Below are 26,984 nucleotides of genomic sequence, written 5' to 3'. Positions count from 1 at the left end.
AAGTATATATCTTACATAATAAACAGGTCATTAGCATCATATCAGCATAAGCAAATAAATGTTCATATGTTATCTTAATAAGTAAACATGAAGGCGCAAGCAGATAAATCACAAAGTATAACTTACATACATAACCATATCAGCACAACTAATCAGGTGATAATTATAATTTAAATAAATAAGCACAGCAGGCACATAATAAAAAAATATGACATCAGTGAAAAAGCAGAGCAGCCAAGCGATGCATAATATACATAAGTTACAACCCTGTTCATTAATCAATCATTGTCAAAATCAGTTAACACAAAGTATAAATCACGTAATCGCGAGCAGCAAATTACACATAAAGTACATACCTAAGTAGAAATATGTTACCTGAAAAATGAACTCAATTAATAGTTACTTTTTTCGTTTATTACTTTCCTCTTCGAAATTACATTCTTCCTGAAATTTTCTCGATAGCAAGTCCTCTTAACGTCAGACACACACAGAATTTACCTGAAGTTCTTAAATATTTTTATACAACTGTATCCTGAAAAAAAGTGAACGTTAATAACATAATTTATCAAGTCACTATAGCTTTATACTGAATTTAATCGGAGAAATTAGACTGTGTATTTGTTTACGGCTGTCAGTGCATTCGCACTGAGCGCTCGATCTGCTGTGGGTACGCGTGACGTAGGAAGTAATTGTTTGCGGTCAACGACTGCCTTGTGCGGCGCGCAGACTTGACTGTCGCTTTGAGTATGAGCCGCCTCCAGAACACGGCGCGGTATCCTTGCATTCTCTGCGTGTTTACGTGTAACTGTTAATTTCCCAAAAGTATGTCATTCCACAAAAATTTTAACGTTCGATATATGATGTATTCCCTTAGAGCGCAGTGATTCAAGAGTTTCTACTTCGACAGTGTTATTATGAATAATTTTGCCAACTCTATATGGATCGCTATAAAGCAGAAAAAATTTGCGACACAAGCCTTTTCCTTTGTGAGACAAACGATGAGACTTAATTAACACCTTTTGACCAACTGACAAGGTTTTTAAACGACCAGGACGTTTAGCTGATTTCTCTCTTCTAGCAGCCGCAGATGCAATATTTTGCAGAGCCAGCTTGACAACTTCAGAATGCCGCAGGCGTGTAGGCGGAAAAGGAACGATTTCAGAAATGCGATTTGTCGGTGCTTTATTTTTTAATATCAATATAGGCGGTAAAGAAGTTGAATCATTAGCGAGTTCATTCAGAATGTTTTGAAAAATGTGAAGATACTGATCCCACGTTCTGTGATTCTGATGACAATAAAGACGACACAATTTATTGATTTCCTTAATCTTTCTCTCTGAAGCGTTAGATTGAGGGTGAAAAAGTGAAATGAAAATTGGTTTATTCTTACGACGCCGTAGGGTACGAAGCCAGATTTTAGAGCGAAACTGTGATCCATTATCTGATATAACTTTATCGACATGACCCACTTCTTTAAGAAAATGTTTGATGAAACCATTAGATACTGAACGAGCTGTTGCTTTACGTAAAGGTGTAAACACACATATTTTGATGTCAATTCCACTGCTACCAAAACGTAGCAAAACTATTAGTAGAACAAACCACTGGACCGAACAAATCGACTGCAGCCATCTCCTTTAATTTCGCTGGAATGATAGGAAACAACGGTGCTCTATGAGAAATAGTCGGCGGCTAAGCCTTTTGACATAATTTGCATTCGGAAAGAACAAATCGAATACGTTTTTCCATATTACTGAAGTAGCAATTTTCTCGTAATTTATGAAAGCATTTTCTGGGACCAAAGTGTCCATAACTGAAATGTGTATACCAAATCAATTTATTAACCCACTCATTAGGAATTCAAACTAACCAACCGATTTTCGTTTAAAAAGAATATCATTGCGAACTAAATAGTACTGTCCAATCGCTGCGCGTTCCTTTGTCATAAGGCTGGTATCTATTGTCCTGTCTGTTTCGTCTGTCATTTTCAAAATTACCGCTTTAACGTCCGTTCCGATCATTATGCCCTTTCTCTGAAAATTTATTGTGATTACCGTTATGAAAAAATTACAAGAAGTTCCGTCGTCGTTGTCATACTCAAGTTCTTGTAGCAAAGTCTTAAAAGTTTCAATGTCGTCTTTACATCTTCCGGCTAAAGCAATGTGTCTTATCGATTGTGGCAACTTAGTTAAATAAATGCGAATTAATTCAGTCGGGCTATAAGGGTTGGAAAGGAATTGATTCTTTCGAATCATGTCTTCAAAGTATTCTGCCCGCATGCGGAACTCAGACTGTTTAAAATTACACTGCATAATAAGACTATGGTTGACTCTGTCTTGCGTGTTTTCGGACCAATATGCCGATAGAAATGCATGATAAAAATCATTTAAATTATTACAATCTCTAATAATTGCGTGTATGAACGTCGCCGGTTCGTTTTTCATAAATATCCAGAAAACTGTCACTTTTGGGTAAAATAGTCATATCCGGTCATTCTTTACTGACTCTTTTTCTAGATAGATTAATAGTTGAAGAGTTGTTTTGATAATACAAAGAATAGTAAAAGAGTAGGTAGCAGTGCAGAAAACTAAAACGGAAATAGCACCACTACAGCTCGGGGCCCTGTGCACGCTACGGCACGTATTCATTTAGTGTAGTGAATCCCCTGAGGACTTAAATAGCCACACATAAATTCCAGTTTGTGACTTAGTGGCCAATTTGGTGGAAGTGCGTACATAAATTGATCTAACCATGAACATGGATGTGTGTCATTATTAGAATCGCGAAAGATCTTAAATTTCCGAACAGTTAAAAAGTGTTTATAGTCAAAGTTTTCGCCTCGTGGCGACAAAGACCTACCGCGTCTGTCCCAGTCCGAATGTCGATTATTGTCAAGTTCGCGCGCCTGGCGCTCTCTTGTTGCATCTCGTAAATGAAATAAATTATTTTCTTCAAAACCCGCTGCTATCGGTGATTCCAAATTTCTTATACTGTCTTTTCCTACGATTTCGCTTTTAATTTGTTTAACTTTCTTTCGTAACGCCTCAAATTCCCTTTTAACCCGTTCATTAAATTTTCCCTGATTTTCAACATGTTTATTTATATTCTGGTACTCTTCTGCTTCTGCAAATGGCAATGGAGCTGTATCATCTGAATCTCTGTCCCCATTTAAACTAAGATTTGCCAGTTTATCTGAAATCTCCTCAACTCTTTCCGATAAGTCACCTATTTGTTCTTTCTGTTTATTTACGTCTTCCGTAAGTGTCGCGACTCGGGTTTCAGTATTGACACATTTAGTAGTTAACTGTTCATATTGTTGTGTTAGGTTATTTATTCTGTCATTTGGTACGGATTCCTCGATTCTTTCAAATATTTCTTCCTTATCGTGTGCACGTTGAAGATTCAACTCTGAAAATTTTTGTACTATCACGCGATCTCTTTCTTCCTGTTCTCTATCCTGTTCCTTTTGTCTGATTGCTATTGAAATTAATCTATTATTGTGAGCTTTCAAAATCGGTTGTACTTCTTCGCTAATTTCTTTCTTTAATTCATCTTCCATGTTTTTAAAACACGCCCCTATTCGTGAGTGTAACGGAGTTTCCATTGTTCCAATATCAGTTTTAATTGTTCCCATTTGTGAGTCTAACCGTGTTGCCAATGTTCCCATCTCTGTTTTTAATTCAGATCTTAAATGTGTTTCCATTGTTCCCATACCAGTTTTCTGGTATGTTGTTTCTATTTGTGATCCCAAATTTAATATTGCACTCATCAACTGCTCCATATTAACTGGTTCGAAATACTTTTCGCCCCTAACATTTCCCGTAAAACTAACTTCCTTCGGCATAGCCGTAAGGCTATCTGTGTTCGATACTATTTCAGAATCTTCTATCGTTAATCTCATATTCTGAAAATTTTCCGATTGTGAAAAATTTTGAACTGGTTCCAGACTATTTTCCCGGCTTATTAAATTGTTTTCTACTTCATTATTCATCCTACTGTTCTCCTGTGTTGGCGAGTTCGCCATGTTAACAATTTCGTCATTCTGACTATCCATCATTTTTGCCTTTTTCATCGATTGCGTAATCATTTACAAAACATACAAAACTCGTCACTATACGAAAATTACACACAATATAACACTTTATCACCAACAATACCATTCACATGAAATGCTTCCCGATAAACAAGATTAACGAACAATTAAAACCTTCACAATTGCACAAAATTGTCAAACCCGTATACGAGACATCAAAAATTAAATTTTGCAAAAATTCCATTAGAAGAATGACAAGACAACTACAAATGTTCAATTACCAAATCTACACATGCAATGTAGACTACAATTACTAAACTACAATTTACTACAACAATACTACTGTCTGCTATTTTTACTGTTAAAAGAATTCCAAGGGACGATCCGAAGCAGCGGTCGCCACGTGCATGGGGGCTTAATTATTATGCCATAATTTTAGTAGCTGTGTGTCTGGTTGGCTCTGAGTAGTATTAGTACGCAATCTGACTGTATAAAACAACAATAAAGAATGAAAGGAAATTTCCGTTAACACATATGATTAATTAAGTCCCCTGCAACTATAAAAGCTACGAAACAACAAAGTACAAGTGTAACTGTTCTGTGTGTGGTAGTGTGATTCAACGTACCTGTATCTGGCACGGTTCTTCCTCAATACAACAAGAAATTTTAAACACCATTTACAATGAACTAATTGAAAAACCAGAAATACTATAATCGCACTTAGAAACCAGAATTACAAGTCTAATACATGAACACGAGTCAGATGCTTTGTTGACTGAACCTGTGACCATGAGGCATTGTCATTAAAGAAATGTGAAACAAAAATTTTTTTGTTACCTCCATATATATTGACGAAAAATACACTGTGATCATTGCAACATCTTCCATCTATACATTACACCAACCGAACAGCGTCTACTCTCTCGCCCAACAGAACAACAACTGCACACGAGATCCTATGAACTAGTACTGCTCTCGACATCCTCTCAACAAGTATTCACCACGGCAACCTCTGAACTACTACTGCACCACTGGAGGCGGCGGAATAATAATCTTTGGCGCAATCTCTGGCGCTGTGACTCAGTGTAGCCACATTTCAACCTCTTGTTCGGATTGACGGCACTTCGAACAGTGGACGTTACATTTCAGATGTGTTACGACCCGTGGCTCTATCCTTCATTCGATCCCTGCGAAACCCTACAATGCACGACCGCGTGTTGCAGGTCCTGTACGGGCCTTTCTGGATACAGAAAATGTTCGACTGCTGCCCTGCCCAGCACATTCTCCAGATCTCTAACCAATTGAAAACGTCTGGTCAATGGTGGCCGAGCAACTGGCTCGTCACAATACGCCAGTCACTACTCTTGATGAACTGTGGTATCGTGTTGAAGCTGCATGGGCAGCTGTACCGGCACACGCCATCCAAGCTCTGTTTGACTCAATGCCCAGGCGTATCAAGGCCGTTATTACGGCCAGAGGTGGTTGTTCTGGGTACTGATTTCTCAGGATCTATGGATCCAAATTGCGTAAAAATGTAACCACATGTCAGTTCTAATATAATATATTTGTCCAATGAATACCCGTTTATCATTTGCATTTCTTCTTGGTGTAGCATTTTTAATGGCCAGTAGTGTATAAAACTGATTCTATAGGGTAATAAAGTTTTGATAGTTTATTTATACAATTTTACACATTTGTTTAATTTGATACAGATAAACAACAAATAATTACACATATTATAGGGTTAGCAAAAAGTCGTATGTTAAGATCTTTTCACCACCCTTTTGTCACTGCTGTACCACTTTTGGCATATCTGTATAGGTGTGAAGTGTCCGTTACACAGAGACGGCACGTTATGAAGTTTTATTGGTGAAGAAATGCTGACCAAAAACATAGTTTGATGACATCAGGACCCTTACAATGACCATAGAATCCTCGCCATGTGTTCACTGCATCAGATAACACTACATTCACGTCGTGAGACCGGATATTACGTGCATATTTTATGTTCATAACTGCACTAACTTTGAATCTCTGGATCTCGGCAACGAGTAATGATGTCGAAATAAGTTCCAAAGTTCCCCGAGGATACCATCTTAAGAACATGTAAAAATTTCGACGCTTTGGCACGACCAGAAATTATAGAAACGCCTAGCCCCACAATTCGTAGTTCTAGTACCCAAAAGATTTGGTCTTTCGGGTGCATATTGATAACGGATACAGATTTTCAAAAACGGCAGAATGGTGATTCTAGATAAATGTCTAAGGAATACTGAGCCACTTGCTGCGATTAGTTATTTAGAAAGCTGAACCCACGGTGCAAAAACTGTTGAAACCGGTTTTTTCGCTTTTCTGCATAAATGCGGTAACTTTGAACCTCGGGATCTCGTTAACACATAATGTATCGATAAAAAGTTTCTGCGTTTCCTAAGAATATCATCTTAAAAACATAATGGCAAAAATTTCGATGGTTTGCTATGAATATAAGTTATAGAAGTGACCATCTACGTAGCTGGTACGCAATAATTATTGTTTTTCGGGGTTTTCTCAGGAACCGACGGTGAACAAATGAGTTTATAAGCTGCCGAAGGTCCACCCTAGACCACGCCTAATGCAAAACGACCAACCGATTTTCTCAGTTTGCCTGAGGTGGAGGGAGTGTTGAATGTTTAAATTCTGACCCTGTACTGTAGGATCAGTACTGTATGCCCGTTCTTCCGATTGGTGTACAAGTGTTCGATAGGCTAAGGGGTATCCCTTATGTCTGTGACTGATAAACCAGAAGATATGAGCCCCTGAAAAATCGCATTTTCGCGAGTGGCTTTTCTGAACGTATTGGTAAGTGCATCGTCGACCACGGACCGATTCGTTTTACAAATTACAACGCCTTTTCCTGCTGCAATATGATACGTATTCTGTATCAGTCACGCGTCATCTTTTACAATAAAGGCATCTTCAGTGAATATTTTTTGGAAGAATTCAGTTTCCTTTTTACATGTGATATTTATTCGTACACGGCTATACGACATCTGAAGCACCTGGAAGGGGAGGAGGAAACGAAGTGAAACTACAGAGGTTAGGAGGACATGTGATGTTACGTCAATGATTATAAAATCGAGTGAAATTAACAAAGAAATTTTCAATACATGCCACGCTCGCATGGATGCATGCACCTATTTGGTTGGGAAGGGTCCTCATTATGCTGTTTAACCTCTCCTCAGATAAGCTGGCCCAAATCTGTTGTAACATGGTTACTGGCGCTGGGATGGAGTAAACATCCGAGCAGGTCCCACACATGTTCTATCGGGGTTCTAAAAAAAATGTGTGTGTGAAATCTTATGGGACTTAACTGCTAAGGTCATCAGTCGGGGTTCAGATCTGGGGATCTATTTGACCACGGAAGTACCTCATCATGACGCAAACAGTTCGTAGAGACGTAGGCCTTGTGTGACCGAGTATTATCCTGTTGAAAAATAGCACCATGCATGAAAGGTAACAGTAGAGGACGCAGGATGTCCGTGACGCTCTATTGTATCGTCAGAATTCCCTCAGTCACCATAAGACGTGACATGAAGTCATACCCGATGCCTCCCCACGCCCTGACGTTAATAATAATACGGTTGTGCCCCAAACCGCCGCCATACTCACCGGAGATGGTCATCCACGGTACCGTAGAATCACAGTTCATCGTTGAACTCAATGCAACACCAACCATCAATAGTCCATGCTCCACAGTTGCCACACCATTTCTAACGCAGCTGTTTGTGTTGCAGTGTTGACGGCAGCCTATGCATACGACGCTAATTCCCTAGTCTGTCTGCTGCTTGCCTCCGACCAATGGTGCAAGATTGCACAGAATGTTGCAGGGAGTCCACTACTTGTTTTCGGATGGTAGGCGCAGGGGTGAAAGGGTTAAGATGTGCTTGGTGCACAATAGGGCGGTGCAGATAAGATACGGTCGACTGGAACCGTGACACCGAGATACTTGCCCTCGTGTTCCCACGCAGTCCAACGTCAGGCCACTGTCACATGCAGATTCCCCACAAATCTGGATATTGCACGATTCGGCCAGCTGGCCAAATGGAGGCCCACTATGAGGCCCCTTGCAAAGATTGTCTGGCTCTGATAACTCTTCTTCACATGATTACGTTACATGTCCGTGTCCTTTTCAGTGATCACGGAACATTTGGCACCGTTCATTCCCTTCGCCTTTCACCATATATAACTTAAGAGCCTGGTAACAACACAAAACATGAAAAACACTAAAGCACTCTGGTGGTCGTTCTACCTGTCACACAAAATCATTTACATACCGCCGATGGTGAGTACACGCACATGGTTACTGAGACATCAGGCCAAGTCTTCTGGGTGCTTCACCTTCTTTCTGTCAGTGTACATTCGAAATCGTTCACACTACTATTCTTACATGAATAACATAGTTAGTTCCTATTACTCGTCTGTCCTGCCAAAATCTCGTCAAAGGTCATAGGGCATACTTCCACTCCACGTACGCAAGTCTATTTTTCAGAAGCAAAGTGAAAATGCGTTCTATAATTAATGATAACATGAGAGGAAACGCACGTTTTGGCAGGAGAGATGAGTAACTGTAACATTGTATTAATGTAAAACTTATAGCCAGGACCTGCATCAATCGTAAATCCTCTGACGATTTTCCTGCGTTTCACTACGTACTTCTGGCATTACATCATACTTATACTTACATGCATCGTCGGCGAACAGCGCCATGGAGCTTCGAACATTATCTTCTGGATCGCCTATACTATACTAATGACCCTGTGAAATCCCGAAATTACCTTTACGTTTGTCGGTTCCGTCCATTAACAACAACTTGCTGAGTTCTCTCTTTTACAAAATCCAGAATCCAGTCGCAAGTCTGGTCCGACACTCGATACGCTTTTGTTATGTTCATTAAACAACCGTGTGAAACTGTATAGAATGCCTACAGAAAGACAAAGGACTTGGCACGACCCGGAAAGTACTCTTACATGTTTCACTCTGTGAAGTCAGCCTGTCCCAAGTGTAACTTGCTGTCAATATGTATCCTGCAATGTGAATTTCGTTTTCTGCATTATCACTGATTGTAATAATTTTCACGGCATGAGTGGTACCAAGCCTCAGCTGTCCCAACATATCAAGAAGCGCAGAAGCTTAAATTATCTCTCCCTGCAACAGAATTAGGTCACCTAATTCTTGATCTATAATAGCAGACATTAATGTGCATGCCCGATTCTTAGGAAGGTAAGAGGCCGGGGTGTTCTTTTGTTCTGTTAATTGACTGTAGAATCTAGTAAGCCTCTTCTAATGTCTGAGTTCTTCTACATGTTCATTGCAAACACGTGAAGAAAACAGTAAAAAGCAGTCCAGTTAACCAACCCAGAGTCTCATCTCCCCTGTAATTTCCATAAGCACCTCCTTCACATAACACCCAAGTATTTGTGTTCTGTCTCCAGCCATAGAGACCTGAGAAATCTCTGCTTGACCTCGTCGCCGTTTCATTCCTGTACGCAACCGCTCGTGTAGAGAGAAACGGATGACCTAAAATCTTGCTTCATCCAGGATTTGAACGTGTTTTACTAAATACGTATGTTGCGAGTCATGCCAGCTTACGACATATTACGAGGGTCACTCCAAAAGAAATGCACACTATTTTTTTTAAATCCATCTTTTATTCTACATGTTTGAAAGTTTTACAGTGTGTTGATACATCCTTTAGGAACAATATTTTCATTTCCCCACATAATTTCCATCCCTCTAAACTGCCTTACGCCGTCTTGGAACCAGCGCCTGTATACCCGCACGATACAATTCTGGACCAACCTGTTGGAGCCACTGCTTGGCAGCGTGCACAAGGGAGTCATCATCTTCAAAACTTGTTCCACGAAGAGAGTCTTTCAGTTTCCCAAAGAGATGATAGTCACATGCAGCCAGGTCAGGACCGTAAGGCGGGTGTTTCAGTGTTGTCCATCCGAGTTCTGTGATCGCTTCCATGGTTTTTTGACTGACATGCGGCCGTGCATTGTCGTACAACAGCAAAACATCCTGCTTTTGCCGATGTGGTCGAACACGACTCAGGCGAGCTTGAAGTTTCTTCAGTGTCGCCACATATGAATCAGAATTGATGGTGGTTCCACTTGGCACGATGTCCACAAGCAAGAGTCCTTCGGACACCGTAGCCATAACTTTTACAGTAGAGGGAAGGTGTGGTTTTGAATTTTTTTTTCTTGGATGAATTTGCGTGATGCCACTCCGTTGATTGCCTCTTCGTCTCTGGTGAAAAATGATGGAGCCATGTTTCATCACCTGTCACAATTCTTCTAAGAAATTCATCTCCACCATTCTCGTACTGTTCCAGAAGTTCGCTGCATACCGTTTTCTTTGTTTCTTTGTGAGCCACTGTCAACATCCTGGGAACCTACCTGACACAAATCTTTTTTAACGCCAACACTTTCAGTATTCTGCAAACACTTGCTTCCCCTATCCCAGCGTAGCGTGACAATTCATTCACTGTGATGCGTCTGTCAGCAGTCACCAATTCGTTAACTCGCTGCACATTGTCTGGAGTGTGTGCAGTACGAGGCCTGCCACTGCGAGGACAATCCTCAATACTGCCGTGCCCGCTTTCATCACGTAACCTGCTTGCCCACCGACTAACTGTACTGCGATCGACAGTAGCATCTCCATACACCTTTTTCAACCTCTTGTGGATGTTTCCCACTGTCTTGTTTCCACAGCACAGGAATTCTATGACAGCATGTTGCTTCTGACGAACGTCAAGTGTAGCAGCCATCTTAAAAACATGCTGTGACGACGACACTCACGGGAACAGGTTGAAATAAGTTTGAAAATAAGCGGGAAGGATGTATCTACACACTGTAAAACTTTCACACATGCAGAATGAAAACTGTTCAAAAATGGTTCAAATGGCTCTGAGCACTATGGGACTCAACTGCTGTGGTCATAAGTCCCCTAGAACTTAGAACTACTTAAACCTAACTAACCTAAGGACATCACACACATCCATGCCCGAGGCAGGATTCGAACCTGCGACCGTAGCGGTCGTGCGGTTCCAGAGGGTAGCGCCTTTAACCGCTCGGCCACTCTGGCCGGCAATGAAAACTGTATTTTTACAAAAATAGTGTGCATTTCTTTTGGAGTGACCCTTATAGATAAGGGTCAGGTGTGTGGTCAAGGCTTAATATCCTGGCTGAGTACCTTTATTAAAAAGTAAGGTGCCTTAGAGGATGAAATACAGGACTTTCTCTTAGTAGAAGTAGCAACCTCCATCTTAGGACGAATCGGCTTGAGCTTTCGAGGTAGATCAGGTAGAGCGAACAGGGAGGGCAGTCCTTTTCAGTGTACATTGGAGAGAAACAACAAAGATGAAAGGAGAAGAAATCACCGTCCCTTGTCGAAGAATTACAGATTGCAGCAAGCAGTCCGGAGCACCAAACAACAGAGACCCGCCTTCACAGCATTTGCGACAACCGAGGTCGGGGCCAAGGACGTCTAAATCAGCGGCACGTGTGTGCTGATAACACCGGAATTCCAACCTTAGGTCTGCACGAGACGTAAACATGGCGCCGCCACCTGACGGACAAACGCGGTGAGTGAATCACAACGTAATACGGAAACGAAGTCTACGGCTTCGAAAAAGGACGGAAAAACATCTGATATGAATCTGGAAGGTAGTAATTCCGAGAGCTTTTGATGTAAAAAAAATGAACTTAGACAATTCTTAGACCTAGTAATCTAGCATTCGAACTAACTGCAAGCCAAAGGCGTAGTGTGCCGCATAAAAAGTGCTCGCACTATCTTCCCAATTGCTACATGGCTACGCGGGACATCTGTTTCTCTCATCAGCCCTTGAACAGCTTCTCAAGACTGGTGTTACAATGTGACAACACGACTCGCCCATTCTCACTTAATTTCGGCCCTGTTCTGACTACTGTTGTTGTTGTTGTGGTCTTCAATCCTGAGACTGGTTTGATGCAGCTCTCCATGCTACTCTATCCTGTGCAAGCTTATTCATCTCCCAGTACCTACTGCAGCCTACATCCTTCTCAATCTGCTTAGTGTATTCATCTCTTGGTCTCCCTCTACGATTTTTACCCTCCACCTTGCCCGCCAGTACTAAATTGGTGATCCCTTGATGCCTCAGAACATGTCCTACCAACTGATCTCTTCTTCTAGTCAAGTTGTGCCACAGACTCCTCTTCTCCCCAATTCTATTCAATACCTCCTCATTAGTTATGTGATCTACCCGTCTAACCTTCAGCATTCTTCTGTAGCACCACATTTCGAAAGCTTCTATTCTCTTCTTGTCTAAACTATTTATCGTCCATGTTTCACGAAATAATAAATACATGTCTTCATCCAGAGTCCGTTTTGTGTCATAGTTCTCCTATAAAATTCCCTTCACATCTGCCCCAGTTGCTGTCAAATCGCGTACGAGTAGTTTACTTCGAGATGCAGGAACAATTCTCTTATTAATAAATGCCTTCGTTTAAACCAGCGCCTATGCTACTACGCAAGTGTTATATTGCATCAACAGTGGGAAAATGTTGTTTATCACAATTCCATCAACCAATGTCATTTCGTAGGTCTTCAGAAAAAGACAAGTGTATCAAACACAAACTATTATCTAACTTTCTATAGTTTTAGTTATAAAAGGAGAAAATCGAGACACAGTTGTATCACGTCTTGCGGCATATGGCATGAGGTTGATCTACTTTCCACGTGTAAAAAAATGGCCCTGAGCACTATGGGACTTAACTGCTGAGGTGGCTCTGAGCACTATGGGACTTAACATCTGAGGTCATCAGTCCCCTAGAACTTAGAACAACTTAAACCTAACTTATTATTCTCGAATCAGAAACATACAAATTTACAGTAGCCATACACATCAATAAATATGTACATATATATACACAAATTGTATTTATATTACACGTGCCCAGTACTTTGCAACCTCCAAGGCGCTTGGAGTGGCTTGCAGGAGATCAAACTTCGTGCAGGATGTAGGGCACAAAGGGCACTGAAGCATGTGGCTTGTGGTTTGTTCTTGTCCACAATCACAGGTCGTATCTTCTGTTATGAAGCCCCATCTCTTCAGGTTGTCTCTGGATCGTCTGTTTAAAGATTTCCACACCAGCCAGCTCTCGTTGTATCCAGGTGGTAGTTCTTCAGCTTCTGGCGTCTGCAGGTGAGGCGTCGACTTCTTCCATAACTCCAGCCTTGCCTTCTCTGACGAAATGGTGAGCTTCTCGGATGTTCTCAGGAAGCTCTTTCGCGATCTCAGCCGTTGCTATAGTGGATTATGTCCGTGCAGCGGATGGGCACTGTCCTGTTCCACTTTCAGTCTCTCCTTGTTGGCAGCCACTGTTCTGCGTATCCATGGTGGCGCTATTCCAGCCAGGCAGTAAAGCTTATCAGTTGGGGTAGGTCTTAACCAACCTGTGATCAACCTGCATGTTTCGTTGAGAGCAATGTCTACTTGTCTGGCATGAGATGACCTGTACCAGACTGGAGAAGCATATTCAGCAGCAGAAAAGCACAGTGCCATTGCAAAACAGCGAATAGTTTGTGGATGTGATCCCCACTGTGTCCCCGCTAGTTTGCGAATTAGGTTGTTTCGAGCGGAGATTTTCATTTTGGTGTTCTTGCAGTGAGTTTTGAATGTCAGAGTTCTATCGAGAGTGACTCCGAAGTATTTAGGTGCGTGATGATGCTGGAGTTGGATGCCTGACCATGCAATATGTAGCTCACGATTAGCTTCCCTGTTCCTTAAATGAAAGTCACACACTTGTGTCTTCGAAGAACCTAACTTAACCTAAGGACATCACACACATCCATGCCCGAGGCAGGATTTGAACCAGCGACCGTAGCAGTCTCGCGGTTCCGGACTGAAGCGCCTAGAACCGCACGGCCACCACGGCCGGCTAACTGCTGAAGTCATCAGCCCCTAGGACTTAGAACTACTTAAACCTGACTAACCTAAGGACATCACACACATCCATGCCCGAGGCAGGATTCGAACGTGCGACCGCAGCGGTACGCGGTTCCAGACTGTAGCGCCTAGAACCGCTCGGTCACACCGGCCGGCTCCGCGTGTAAAGCTTCGATTTATAATTACACCATTTACCCTACACATACTAGGAAGAAGATATTGTAGTACTCCACCGCGAATACAGCGAAAAAAATAATTTGCTAGCATGTCCACATGTCATCCTTGTTAAATGTGACCAACATAAAAAAGTGGTGGAATAGATCAGATTTCAAGCGTAAACAGAAACTGGTAGACTTATCTGTCTGACATTAAGGTAACACATCTCTTTTTGACTAATTGCACGGCTATCTTTAACACGATTAGGGGTACTGCATCTTTTTTAATGTTCTCTAGAAATAAAGACAAACTTTTTCTATCCACCAAAGAGTTGATGCCTTGTCTGTAGGCACTATAAAGCATTACCGCCATCCATATTTAGCACTATTGCACAGTATAGCTAATTCCACATCCACAGCAAAAGAAAGAGTTCCATCCATCTGCGGGGTGATTCGTCCTGTCACGTAACACCCCCACCAAGCGCATAGGACACTTGTTTTGACGACATCATGATCAACTCGCGTACCAAAACTTTCAGATAAGCTACCCACTGTAGATGAACTTCCAGATGCGTAGGGTAATTTTTTTCTCCCCCAGATAACTTGATTAACCCACGTCCTGCGTTGGATTAACGCGCATCCTGCATCCACATATGCGTCAACACCACATCTTAACGCATATCTGTGAATTAATATAGAAAGAGACTGTACAGCTTCAGAATATATCACACAGTCAGCCAGCTATATACTAACTGCATTTTTGAATACGTTGTGACCCTACCTGTCTCTTTAATTCGACAGCCACGCCATACATGACACGTCCGTATCAATGTTACTCCGCGATATCAATCTAGCGCAGAGGTAGTGATTGTGACCTAGGGGGCTTGTGGTGCGGGGAAAAATGGTTGTTAAGCAGCGCGCAGAAAGAACGGCGAGGACTTCGGTTTGTATCCGTTTGGTATGAGGGCCGAGAGGTGACGTAGTGATGCTGATATGGGTGGCCGTTTTCCTCTACGGAGCCGCGGCTGACTGGAGTGTATGAAGTGTGGCTATAAGAAAAGGACCTGATGCTGTCACAGAGTAAATACGCATGCGCCAAAGATGACGACCAACAGCTGTGAAGCTTGGCGCCTTCTCATTCGAATGCGCCATCTCTGGTGTCTGTAGAAAAATCGTTGTGGCTGTAGCCTTTGTTTGCGTAAGAGCTGTTATTTTGTTTTGCCGGAAAATGATAAATGCAATAATAGTGCAACGAATTCTCGTGAAGTTTCACATGAAACTTTGAAAAAGTGCTACCGAAACATTCAGTTACTAAAAGAAGTGCATGGCGAAGTCTATCGCTTGCGTGAGTCTTTGACTGGTTCAAGCGTTTCCAAGATGGCTGAGAAAGCATTAAAGATGGCCCACGCTCGGGACGCCCATCAAAATGAAAAATGGATGAACAAATAGATAATCTGATTCGGTCTGACTATCAGCTGAGTTTTCTATCGATTGCTTAAACTATAGGAATTGACGAAGAACGCAAGAGGCAAATTTTAAATAACGAGTTTAACTTGAGAAAAGTATGTGCGAATCTGGTGTCGAAGATTCTTACGATCGAACGAAAAGGAGCTCCTGAAAATTTTTATGCTGGCTCTTTGAATACTATTGAAAACGATCCGAATTTCTTGGAGAGAGCGATAAAATGTGACGAATCTTGGTTTTCACTTATGATCTAGAAACAAAGCACCAATTCATGGCCGGCCGAAGTGGCCGAGCGGTTCTAGGCGTTACAGTCTGGAACCGCGCGACCGCTACGGTCGCAGGTTTGAATCCTGCCTCGGGCATGGATGTGTGTGATGTCCTTAGATTAGTTAGGTTTAAGTAGTTCTAAGTTCTAGGGGACTGATGACCTCAGAAGTTAAGTCCCATAGTGCTCAGAGCCATTTGAACCAATTCATGCACTGAAAGGGCACAACTTAATCTAAAGCGAAAAAGCTAGAAGTAGCAAATTAAGATTCAAAGCGATAACAATCTTTTCTTTTCGTCATTCGTGGGATTATTCACTGGATTCCTGAGGGTCGAACTATTAATCAACATTACTTCCTTGAGGTTCTTGCTCAGCTGCGTGAGAAAATAAGGAAAACACGACCCGAATTGTGGAAGAACAAGTTATGGGTTCTGCATCATACCATGTTGTCTGTTGAGAGGATTCTAGCGAACTACAGCATCCCATTCTCAGGTCACCCACCTTATTCGTCTGACGTACCACAATGTGACCATCTATTCTCAAAGGCCAAATCTACATTAAAAGGAACGATATTTCAGCCCGCTGAAGCAGTGAAAGAAAAAGCGCCAAGGAGCTCACAGAGAAAGCCTTCCATCACTGTTTCCATCAATGGAAGATTCGCATGGAGAGTGATAGGAATACAGGAGGCGAGTATACTGTGGGTGACAATAACTAAATATACTAGTTTTTGAAATAAAATGTATTAACTCAACAATCCCGTTGTTTTATAGCCACACCTCATATACCGGGGAGGGGGAGGAGCAATAACGGCCGGTATTGCTTTGGTGTACTACTTGTGACACGAAGTGTGCGTGCCATTTTAACCCTCTCTATGAAATATAATCAGTTGGTACCACTGTGTTCTTCTCGCGTGTATTCCTTCATTGTTGTCTTGACTTCTGCTGTGAACAATCGTTTCTGTCTGCAATTGTTACAAGTGGAGTTATTTCATATTTCTTCAGCCTGTGTGTAGCTGGCACACAAAGTGCGCCGCAAGCCTGCTCGCGTAATGAATGGAGGCGCGCCCGCTCGAGGGTTAACACCGAGACTGTGTTCTCGTCTTGTCTGTCTGCAGTGGAATGAATGGTGAATATCTTTGCGCTCTGTCTAGAAGTGCTGTTTTCTGCAAAACTACGAATTGTGTTCTGCAGTGACAGTGACATTCACCTTATATGCTCCAAAGGTTTTTACTCCCAGTGGGTAGAATAAAGTCTGCTAGAAGTTTGGCCTCAGTTGCGCGCTGCTTAGCATTGATCTGAAAACTCAGCTCCTAGTGTAATAATGTGTTAAAGCAAGACGTTTTTCTCATAGCTCTGTCATCGAAAATTGTTATTACACTACTGGCCATTAACATTGCTACACCACGAAGATGACGTGCTACAGACGCGAAATTTAACCGACAGGTAGAAGATCCTGTGATATGCAAATGATTAGCTTTTCAGAGCATTCACACACGGTTGGCGGCGGTGGCGACACCTACAACGTGCTGACATGAGGAAAGTTTCCAACCGATTTCTCATACACCAACAGCAGTTGGCCGGCGTTGCCTGTTGAAACGTTTTTGTGATGCCTCGTGTAAGGAGGCGAAATGCGTACTATCACGTTTCCGACTTTGATAAAGGTCGGATTGTAGCCTATCGCGATTGCGGCTTATCGTATCGCGACATTGCTGCTCGCGTTGGTCAAGATCCAAATACTGTTAGCAGAATATGGAATCGGTGGGTTCAGGAGGGTAATACGGAACGCCGTGCTGGATACCAACGGCCTAGTATCACTTGCAGTCGAGATAACAGGCATCTTATCCGCATGGCTGTAACTGATCGTGCAGCCAAGTCTCGGTCCCTGAGTCAACACATGGGGACGTTTGCAAGACAACAACCATCTGCACGAATAGTTCGACGACGTTTGCAGCAGCATGAACTATCAGCTCGGAGACCATGGCTGCGGTTACCCTTGACGCTGCATCACAGACAGGAGCGCCTGCGATGGCGTACTCAACGACGAACCTGGGTGCACGAATGGCAAAACGTCATTTTTTCGGATGAATCCAGGTTCTGTTTACAGCATCATGATGGTCGCATACGTGTTTGGCGATATCGCGGCGAACGCACATTGGAAGCGTGTATTCGTCATCGCCATGCTGGTGTATCATCCGGCGTGATGCTATGGGGTGCCATTGGTTACACGTCTCGGTCACCTCTTGTTGCATTGACGGCACTTTGAACAGTGGACGTTACATTTCAGATGTGTTACGACCCGTGGCTCTACCCTTCATTCGATCCCTGCGAAACCCTACATTTCAGCAGGATAATGCACGACCGTATGTTACAGGTCCTGTACGGGCCTTTCTGGATACAGAAAGTGTTCGACTGCTGACCAGACCAGCACGTTCTCCAGATCTCTCACCAACTGAAAACGTCGGTCAATGGTGGCCGAGCAACTGGCTCGTCACAACACGCCAGTCACTACTCTTGATGAACTGTGGTATCGTGTTGAAGCTGCATGGGCAACAGTACCTGTACACGCCATCCAAGCTCTGTTTGACTCAATGCCCAGGCGTATCAAGGCCGTTATTACGGTCAGAGGTTGTTGTTCTGGGTACTGATTTCTCAGGATCTATGCACCGAAATTGCGTGAAAATGTAATCACATATCAGTACTAGTATAATATATTTGTCCAATGAATACCCATTCATCATCTGCATTTATTCTTCGTGTAGCAATTTTAATGGCCAGTAGTATAGTTCAAGTCTGAGATTCAGATATAATTTATGTTGGATGTGCCTGCCGTGATGTGTAATCCAACCCTAGGTCTCTGTCTGTTTTAGAAGCCCGTTTATTACTGTGTTCTCTAGCTTTATTAGTGCAGAGCGTGGAGGTACTTGTGGGTGCCACCAGCGCCAACAAAAAATAAAAACATCGGAACTAACCCAGTGCGACCCAGCCAGTACCAGAACAAGGAAGGTTGTTGTGCACACTCCGTTTGTATTTTTGATAGCAAGTGTATTTCAGTTTTATGAATTGTTGTTATTCTTCGTAAGTTTTGTTTTATTACAAATGATTTTCTTAGGCTTCTCTGGTTAAAGTCATTTTATGAAAGTTTCTGCCTTGAGGTATTTGATGGACATCTACGATTCGTCCTTTAGCTGTCACAGACGAATTTTCTTTTATATGTCACTGCCTACTACTGTAATCTGGATAAAGAAATTCAGTATCTCAGTTTCTTAAAACTTGTGAGGGTTGTAGCCCGTGTTTACGTTAACTGTTTTTGTGGGCAGAAGCCTATTAACTGCGTCACGGCTTAGGCAGGTGCCCGGTAAAGTTTTGAAAAATTCTTGGTCAACTGTAAGACAACTGTCTGAATTAAGGGCATTTCCCTTCCAACTTCAGAGTTGCTTGCTGCTACGAATATTTGACGATCTCCTTTAGAATATTATTTGATTGATCCTGTGGGTCTGTACCTGTGTTGGTGTTAATTGTTCATGTGGGCAGAAAGCCGCTTTGTACAACAATTTGGGACAGCTGCCCAGTGAAAGTTTGTTATTTTTAAAAGATGTTGTTCAGGTATTGGATTATGATTCTGATTACTGAAAGGGCATGGCCCGTCAAAGATTTCTGAATGCTAAGTTAAATGTTTGAGGGAAGAGACCAGGTAACTTATTTTAAAACTTTTGTTTTACGTTACTCAAATTCGAAATGATCTCGTGCCTCTTAAGATTTTAAAATTTAAATTTAAAAAAATGGAAGAGGAAGAGTATTTTTTCTTTTTAATTGTTTAAGAAATTAAAGGTATTGCAAATAATGTGTCTATTCAAGTACTAACGAATGAAAAAACTAGTACATAATAATTGTTGTGTTCCGATTTTTTTTTACATAAAAGCTTAGTGGCTTTCCATTTAAGTATCTTTGTATCGAAGCAAATCTGCTACCATCAGTTTCAGTAAGCACAGAAATGTCATAAGCGTTGATGACATTTATCACATACCACACGCAGCTGGCACACGTCTTGATGCAGAACGCTCTTGTTCCAATTTAGCGGCATGCAAATCACATATATGAGCTGGATTTAATATCAGATTTGTCAATCGGATGTTGAATCTTAATAATACTGTGGCAACAGCAGCCTATTCCTCACTAGCAGTGTACAGTTAGTGTGGCGTAACTTTTTCCTTAGACATAGCTTGATGCCCTCTGTGCAGTGTCATTTATTACAGGGCAGTCATTTTGCGTAACTTAAACTATAATAGAAATGTGTACTACAAGCTGCTTGAATCACCGGTACACTCTTCTTTTATGGTGTCTCTCTCTACACAGGTGACAACTAAAATAATTCAGCATTAACGAATTCATCTTAAAACTCTACCATTTATAGCGTACAGTATCTAATGCTCTGGAGGACGCTGATATAGTTTTCTTATGGATACAGAAGGCTTTGTTCATGACACTATACAATGATCAACCTCACATGAATAAGTTGCAGCTTATACACGTTAACAAGGGATCCTGGAATAGCTCACACAATACATCCATCCAGTCGTCTATGCACACTTTAACACATACCTATAGCACACTGCAGTCAGTCAGCAATAGACATGATCATGAGAAAGTTTGGAAGGTAGGAGACAAGGTACTGGCAGAAGTAAAAGCTGTGAGGACGGGACGTGAGTCGTGCTTGGGTAGCTCAGTTGGTAGAGCACTTTCCCGCGAAAGGCAAAGATCCCGAGTTCGAGTCTCGGTCCGGCACACAGTTTTAATCTGCCAGGAAGTTTCATATCAGCGCACACTCCGCTGCAGGGTGAAAATGACATTCTGGAATGATCATGAGAACTTTGATACACCACCTCAAGAAACACTTGCAATGTACTGAGTGCTTAAAATATCAGCATAACCTGTTGGCTTGACTAGCCTGTATTTCTCGCAATACCCTACACCTGTTTTTAAAATCGTGTGTCATTGAGAGCTTGTTGCTATACAAACATAGACACTATGGGCAAGCCAATATTCTCACATATAGCTGCAGCAACAACTGACCACAGCTCCATCTGACAAGCAAACGTAGATTCCGTGATGACATGATCATGTCACTGGAAGTATCGCCTACATGGGCCTCAAGAGCTAATAACAGTTATTTATACTCACAATAAATCAGTAGTCGATCGGATATCTTACTGAATGTCCAGCGCTTAGGAAGAAAGATTTTTTGTGGGATTGCTCGTCGCTTTTTTCTCCCGAAACCTCTTTGACTGTTAAGAGGTAAGGTGATTACGTACTTCTCGCCCAGAACCACATACGATATGCTGTTTGATTACCAAGAATTCCCCTCCACAGACAATCAATTAATTCTAAAAGAACTCGCATTTCTTATGTTGGTTCGTGTGCAAAACAGTGTGGTTGTTTCTGCTGGTTTCACTGTACACTAGGCAATGTGCTACTAGAAGCTGGATATAACTATGGCATAGTGCTTAACGGAGAATCACCACCAGCACAATATGGAAGCAGCTGGTCTCGTATTGGAAATGACTCTGAATGGTGTATGCTGTAATTCCACCTGAGTCCCAAGTCTTCTTGAAGGGCTAGGAGAAAGTGAAGTGGGTTATGGACTTGTTGCCAGATTGTGATGTGCAGAATGTTGAGGATGACGGATGCCCTCACTCCCCGTGCTCCAACTGGAAATGTGTGTTGACAAATACGAACCAGTGACTGCTGAGTTACATATGAAATTCTTGTAACTTGGTAGTGTGATCGCAGCTCAAGAGATTTCTCGTATGATGAAGTACAACAATGATAGGAATGTAATGTTCTTTATGCTAGAATGCAGGTAAGTAAAATATACCTTATTGAGAACCCGTTGTGAAAATTGCATCTGTAATGTATACCACAGCTTCAACGCACAACTCTATGGAATAGTAGGCACTCTTTTGCAAATGTGGTAACTACTCCAAAGCGTCACTGAAATCCTGAATACTCATCACTGCGTTACCTGTATGTACAGAGAAAGCTATGCTATGTGGTTCGTGCTTGTGTGTGAATTTCATTGAAACCGCACCCTGATGCCAACTGTGCAGTTTCATTATTACAGAGCCGTCATTTTCATAAACTTTAATTACAATGCAAATATATTGTAGAGGCTAGTTTCGCTGCCAGTACGTTCTTCCTTTATCATGCCTCTCCCACATACGTTGCTATATGTTTGAGATGCTGACAGGCTAATTGACTAAAGTTTTAACTTTCTTTAAAAATGATAACTTTGCGATCACGTTGAATAAATGCCTGACTTGTTGAATGATTATTGAACTCGAATTTTCGTGTTGCGTGTTGTAAGTGCAAGTTGTGTGCTTACACTGTGTTATTGTTAGCAAAACTTTACGAATCGATTGGGCAATGCAACTCCCAGTACCAATAAAGAAATACAGTCACTGCAAAATACATTCAGCCCCTTAGGCACTGAATCCTAAGGCCTTCTTCAAAACTAATAACTTTGATCCCTGTGCACGTAACAAATAAATTGTCTTACCTCTAAAGCAACAATGGTGGAACGCAATATATTCTTGCCTCTCAAAAAAAAAAAAATGTTAATATGCTAACTACAGGCTCAGCAGTGTGTAGTGCTGGCCAAAATTCTTGGAATGCACATGAATTTCGTTGGATGAAAAACGAGAACATTTTAAAAAATCCTACTTCTTTGAAAAATATATGACCTGGACTGAGACGTGGTACTGATTATGGTGAATCACTGAGTCAGTTATTTTAGCAAAATTACATTGCAAGTTACGTTTGTCTTTAAAAAATCTAACAATTGAAGCTACATTACTCACAACTGATTCACAAACAATGAGATTTAAACAGCAAGTATTCTCTAACTTCACTAATCCAGCATAAATGCAAATCATCAAATTACACGTAGCTCTATTAACAAATATTAAAAGCATTACAAAAACGAAATAACTAACTAGCCTTTTTATCAAAAACGTTTACACACATTCTGGGGTTACTCAGCAATCACAAATTATCAGCCAACTCATCTCTATTAACATGCTGGCAAAAACAGAAATCATAATTATTGAACATCTTTACCTTATATGCATGAAGACTTCTGCTTCTATATTCAACAATGTTGACATACCTACATTAATCTAACTCTTGGTGGCTTCACACAGCACATGCCAAAGACTGCCTACTCCATCGTCTTTCCCTCACAGACAGCTACCTACAACTGTCGAACCAGCACTCTATTACTCCAACACTAGCAGTATATTTGGCTCTGTGGTCGTGTACAGTCAGCGATCCGCACTATCGAGCCTTTCAGAGACATTCATCCTTTATAGTATACTAGTTTCATTTTAATTTATTAATATTCTTATCTTATTCTGGTGCCACATACTATTGTGCCCCAGTATACTCCTTTGAAAGTGTAGTATGCAAATAAACTGATTTTTTTACAAACTGCAGTGTGTGTTTAATTCCATCACGCGTATTGCAATTGTTGTTTCTCTGAGAATGTTTGGGTGCCAGGCTATTTTTTTTAGAAGATGACTATCTAATCTTAAATCTCTTGCCATGTCTGAAGTATAATGTAAAATAGTGTTGTATTGTCATATATCAAGCACCACCAGAACACTTAGAATAAGACGCAGGAAATGTGCTAAAGAGAGACTGCGTACACTTCATTTGCCAATGTACACATATTGTCACTCGTTACCTCTGTGGTGCCATAACAGATGAACATTAATACGATATCTGTGCAATGCTATGTGTAAAGGAAACCAATGTCTCCATGCTGCTAGCCTCAGCATAATATTACTGCATGTAATTTAACAGCATGTAGATCTCAATGTGTGAATTTCAGTTAGACTCTGTGGTTGTCTGCACTGGCGATTTAGTAGGAGCAGCGTAATTTCTACTTCAGGCATTCACGTGACTTATTATCGTCTCAGTAATGGGAACAAGTGCCAGCTCCAGAATAAAAAAATGGGTGTTCAAAGCAGTTAAGTGAGACATTGTGCTACTGTGATGTCTTTAACTTATCTTACTGTGTAAGAGTTGATTCAGTAAGCTTAGGCTTTTCAACATTAGAAATTCCATAGGAGGGAAGAAGTGGGGTGCACTTTAGCGACCAATTCTAGTTCAGTTACTGAAGGCACAATGATTACACTGGTTAAAATTGTGTTTTAACACTTGATTGCACTTCACAACTATTATGCTGTGATATATTATTGTGTGATATATATATATATATATATATATATATATATATATATATATATATATATATATATATATATATCTAATGCATATGTTGTTTTTTTTTATTTACAGTTCACATCTCAAATGAAATTTTTCCGATGAAGATGCTGATGAAGAAATCGTAGCACATAAGTTGAATAATAATGTAATAGTTTTGTTTAACACATGAAGCACCCTATTAGTGATAATACTCGTCTGTGAATGACCTAATAGGATCTTTTTCTCATATTACAGTGCTAGATGGGACATTGCCATCGAAGGTTTAGTGTTGGTGAGCTAATCACAAAGGACATAGTTACACACACACACACAAACAGAGAGAGAGAGAGAGAGAGAGAGAGAGAGAAGTATGTACTTGACAACAACATTGTCTTTTACTTCATATCACAATTTTCGCTCTGAGGTTACTCTACAAACTAGGAGTTGCAATGGCTGAGTTTGAAAGTATCAAAATATATGACATACATGGTTATATCTTTTAATTTTATTGTCTCAGAAGGTTATCAGTGTTATGTAGACCATTACTAATACCAAATAGGTGTAATGGTATATAGTTTCTGTAAGTCAGTGTCAGCTTCTTACGCAACAACATATATTCAGCACACACAGAAGCAGGCAGCTCCATCCTTACTGCGTATCCAAGATTCGAATTTTGCCTCTCGTGGTATTTGACATGGCATCTATTGTTATTATTACACCATCACAAGTGTGGTACTGTGTGCTTAATATTAGTTGTGTTTATGAGTGGTTACACCCTGTAGTAGCATGTTTTACTATTATTAACAGCAAAGCTTTCCTGTACTTAGAGATATCATTGGTTTAATAGTTGACACACAATCTTGTACTTTGTGAATTGCTAGTGTGTTTCTTGCTACTAATAGCTCAGAATTTAGTTTGTGAGATGTCACATAGTCAACTGCTATTATGTAGGTTCTTACTTTATAAACAGCAAGCGTATATGTGGCTACTGATTGGCTTGAAAGTAAAAATATTAAAAGAAAGCAATTTTTATGAGACATAATTGTTTACATAGTGACGATTTTACAATCACTTCTAGTGTGGAGAAAAATATTCCTCCTAAATGCAAATAAAACATCATATATAGGCTGTGAATAGATACTTGTGGGCTGCTGTTGTTGCCATGGTGTGTTCTGGCTCAGCAAAAGATCAGAGGGAACCTACTGCAGCTGTTGTGGTATGTGGAACACCTCCATGTCTGATCCAGTAGTGTTTTTGGTGGTGCTCTTATAATGACAGACACTAATTTTTTAAAAGGTTCCTCAAAAAAATTGTAAGTGTTTTAAATTGCATTTAGGACATCTTTAAAGTGACTGAGGCCTTTTTTAGTAATATTGATACGTTTTTCTTTTATCACATGGTGTTCATTTCAGTAAAATGTATCAGTTTACATATCTCAAGACGACTGAAATGACTACACATACCTATTTGATGGAACTTTCTCAGATTAGTGTAGAGTGATATTCATTTAATCAGCACATTACATTATTGCTCCATGTGCCATGCGATTAAGGGTTGTTTCTAGCACAGTAGTCAACAGTCTACAGCATATATATGATGAAATTCTCATTTGTGGTTGATATTAGCATGTACATGTCTAAGTTGTATAAGCATGCATAACACATGATTAGTGACACTGTTTCTTATTTTAAAGCATATCATCATGAGTCTGTCTGTGATGATGTAGATATCACATGCATGAGTGATGATGAAGCTATGGGAGGATGGGGAAATGTGAATAAATTAAGATAACTGAAAAAAATGCGTTACGTATGTTTTGCAAGTCATATATTGCTGTGGTATGATTTCCCTCTCTTACAGCAATCACCTTCACTCAACAATTTCAGGAACGGACTGATGGCACAGTAAACAGCCCTTTCTGTGCTGGATTTTTATTATCAATGGTAAAAGTCAGAGCTAGTCGTGGGGTGATTGCCCTTGATGGCAATAGGGCTACTGATGTTGTAGTTATACATTGATGAGAATCAGGAGGGCTGCTGCATGCAGGTGTTGCTGCTGTTGGGCAGTAACATCAATTATCACAATAGTTTAGCACTTATCTCTGTGCATATAATATGCTCCCAGATTTAGCTCATCAATTTCTGTGTGTGTGATATCCTTCCAGATTTAACTCATCGTCTTCTTCATCAGTATCAGCCCCATCCACTGACATTAAACTTTCGACACTGATATCATCAATCCCATCTAGCACCATAATGTAAGAAAATAAAAAACTGAAAAACAGTACAGTGGGGCAAACACTGTTAGGAAACTTGCTGGTGGAATGAAATAGTCTGCCTCAATAGCACAGCTTCTAACAAACCCATTCGCTGGGTAAATGTTATCACTGAGAAATTATATGTCTGCTGTATTATTTCACATATCCACTCACTTTATTGAACTATTCCCATGTATAATTTTTCTAATATTCCATTATTTATAATGATGTTAATACACACACTTATCAGTCATTTCGATGTTAAGTTATAGTGTGTGATGTGAATGTTATTACAGTTTGAAGTAAGCTGAGAGAATTTTTAAAATCTGCTGTACAGCATATTGATCCTCGATCAGCTTTTCCCTTTTGCTCACAGCATAACACCTGTCGAACCACTCAGTCAACTTAGTTGTGTCTGTGTCAGTGACACTATGTACGCTTCTCTCGGTTTTTAATTGCTTACACAACCAACCCTTTTGTTGAAGGTGAGGTTTTAGGTTTGTCATTGTCGGTACAGTTCATTGTCTTATGTTTCCTTTTCTTTGTTGTCGGTTTTGTTTTTACACCTTCTAAAAGAGTACA

The 26,984-nt window shown here is 40.8% G+C and overlaps 1 protein-coding gene across 2 annotated transcripts in view; it reads left to right on the top strand.

Moving 5' to 3' along the window:
- Positions 1-26,984, top strand: part of LOC126095021 (thymidine phosphorylase-like) — a 190,002-nt gene that overhangs the window by 24,228 nt on the left and 138,790 nt on the right. The gene's annotated exons all lie outside the window — the stretch shown is intronic.

Source organism: Schistocerca cancellata, chromosome 8 (assembly GCF_023864275.1).
Source record: "Schistocerca cancellata isolate TAMUIC-IGC-003103 chromosome 8, iqSchCanc2.1, whole genome shotgun sequence".
NCBI classification, from domain to species: Eukaryota; Metazoa; Arthropoda; class Insecta; order Orthoptera; family Acrididae; genus Schistocerca; species Schistocerca cancellata.
Note: the sequence above shows the minus strand (reverse complement) of the source record. Positions and strands in the feature narration are given on the sequence as shown.